Genomic DNA, 2,914 nt, shown 5'->3' with positions numbered 1-2,914 from the left:
ATGGCCTCCTCTGCCAACCTCTTCCTCTCTATAGCTTTCTTCTTCAACTCTCTCCGCTTTCTTCTTCAACTCTCTCCCCTTCTTCCCCACCATCAGCTCTCTCACAAGGCTCTCCATTTTTCTCCTGTTTGCATCGCCCTCTATCTCCATGCCCAAGCCCCATTCATTGCAAATGTACCGACAATTGGTTTGCTGCTTATTGAGGCAACAGAATCCTCACACCAGAAGACACAGCAACAAGGAGCACTACCAACCTTGAAGCTTCTAGAAGAACCCTCTACAAGCACGACTCACAGCATACCATCTGTTAAGACTCCAGAATATTCTTTGTAAAACTAACTGAGTCAATGTGAGCCGTAGGATCAATGCATGTAATCTGATTTGCTCTTACTCGAATATGTATATATTTGCTGTAAAAATGCATCAAAGGAGAGAATGAAATACACAAGCGAAGGTTGAGAATCTGACTTCCTCTCAGACTTTGTGTCGAGCACCTAGAGTTCTGCTGCTGCATCTAGGGTGTAGGACTGTTCAACTGGGCCGGGTTTTTTCCCGGCCCGGTCCGAAACCCGGAAAACCGGGATCCGCTTCCGGGTTTCGGTCTAAACGAAACCCCCCCCCCCCGAGTTCTGTCTCTCTCGCAGTCTCGCTATCTCTCTCTCTCTCTCTCGTTACGAAAACCCTAAATCCTCAAATGGTAGACACCTACAACGGCGTCACCATCCTCTGGGAACACGTCGTCACACAAAGGCAAGCTCAAACTTTCTCGTGGCGTCCTTTACCAGAAGAAAAACGAGGCTTCACTCTCCGAATCAAGAAACGCGACAAAACCCTGATTCTTGATTCGTACTTGGATTACATAATGGAAAAGGCAAATGACATACGTAGAAAGAACCAAGACCGTCTTTTGTACACAAACTCGAAAGGTGGATCCTTGGACTCGAGGGGACACCCGTGGGAGCCTGTCTCGTTTAAGCATCCAAGCACATTCGAAACCTTAGCCATGGACCCGGTAAAGAAGCAGGAGATCATGGAGGATCTTATGGGCTTCGCCAACAGTCAAGGATTCTACCAAAAGACTGGGCGGGCCTGGAAAAGAGGGTACCTGCTTTATGGACCGCCGGGGACAGGGAAATCAAGCATGATCGCAGCCATGGCAAACTATCTGGGTTACGATATTTACGACTTGGAGCTGACCGAGGTGCATACCAACTCGGACCTAAGGAAGCTGCTGATGAAGACGAGCTCTAAGTCCATAATTGTCATCGAAGACATCGATTGCTCTCTAAATTTGACGAACAGGAAGAAGGCTAATAGTACTAGTTCGCAAACGAGAAGCGCTTACTATGATATGGGTGAAATGCGAGGTGGGGGTGGCTCAGGTGAAGATGGTGGTAACAATAAGATGACGATGTCGGGATTGTTGAATTTCACGGACTGATTATGGTCGTGCTGTGGGAGAGAGAGGATTTTCGTGTTCACCACAAACCACATCGAGAAGCTTCGGCATTGTTAAGGAGTGTTCACCACAAAAATCCGGGTTCAACCCGGAACCCGGAATCCGGGTTTTGAAAAACCCGGATTTACCCGGGTTCCAACCCGGGTCTGACCCGGATCAATCCGGCCTGGGTTTCGGCTCGGGTTTGAAACCCGGATCCGGATCCGGGTATACCCGGGTTCCCGGGTTGGAACCCGGATGAACAGTCCTACTAGGGTGAAGCTCATGCAAGCGGCCATTGGCAACTATGCAAGTGATCGGGGGCCGATTGGACGAAGAGGCCGTGCTGTCGTTATTCAGTTTGCGAATTAGGTCCTTGAAGGGAGCCAAGCTATATTTTTTGGTGGATTCACAAAGGGATGCAATGTCCTGGGTGGCTTCGTCGGAGTCAGAAAGGCCGTCGAGAATGGTTTGTGTTAGAAAAATACACAATAATACAATAAAAATTATAATTAAATTAAAATTGAAACCAAATCAATTTGAATTGAAGTACGAAAATCTCATTTTTCAAGTTCTTTACGGTATACAAAATTTCAAATGAATCCGTGCTGCAAATTTACTTTTGACTTATTTTTTCTAAAATATAATAGTATAATTGATCGTTGTATAATTCAAATTCTGTATAATTAGTTTAACTCAAAGCGCCACTCAAAGAATAGCTCTCTCTTATATAAAAATATTCTCAAAATTATATAGGTAGAATCAATTTTTCCTTCTACTGATTTTTCTCTATATTGTAGAGAAAGAAACAACACCACATTGGAATGAAAATAGACGCTAGACGGACACCAACCTCCCTCAATAATTAAACAATTCAAATAAAAAAATAGTTGTTCTTCATCCGGCAGAATCGCAGATGGGCAACGAATGAAAATGCAAACTAACGACAAGGTGACGTTAAACAAAAGAAACGGCAAAATGGACCATCAAGAGTAGAGAGGCAGCCAATTTAAAAGTAAAAACCATTGAACTTACTGGATCATTTTTAAGATCCGGCACAAAATTTTAAAGACAGTTTTATTAGATTTAAATTATATTAATGGGTCATAAAAAAGAAGTCCAATTACAATTTTTGGATAACAGGTCCAAAATTATTATGATGGATTAGAGAACATTCATTAAACTCGATACTTAAGCTAAAGCTCAGTTAATATTTATGGATCAAGCGGACTTAATTTTTTTCTCTGAGGCCCAATAAATTAATTATAAGCCCAGATACAATACCCAACCCACGTAGCGCCTGCACATGCTCGTTTCTCCCCACTATGATTTCCTACTCAAGGTTTCCTAATTCGTAACCGACGTAGAAAGTTAGAAACCTCACCTATAAATCCTCTAGTTCCCCACGAAATTTCCTCACACACGTAGGAAGCCCTCATGGCAGCCACAACAAAATGCAATCGAAACCAAGAACAA

At 43.4% G+C, this 2,914-nt stretch overlaps 1 pseudogene; it reads left to right on the top strand.

The window, feature by feature from the left end:
- On the top strand, positions 1-1,516 carry LOC108980631 (annotated as a pseudogene).
- Positions 1,517-2,914: the final 1,398 nt, after the last annotated feature.

Source organism: Juglans regia, chromosome 11 (assembly GCF_001411555.2).
Source record: "Juglans regia cultivar Chandler chromosome 11, Walnut 2.0, whole genome shotgun sequence".
Lineage (NCBI taxonomy): Eukaryota > Viridiplantae > Streptophyta > Magnoliopsida > Fagales > Juglandaceae > Juglans > Juglans regia.
This window is presented reverse-complemented; position numbering and strand designations above follow the sequence as displayed.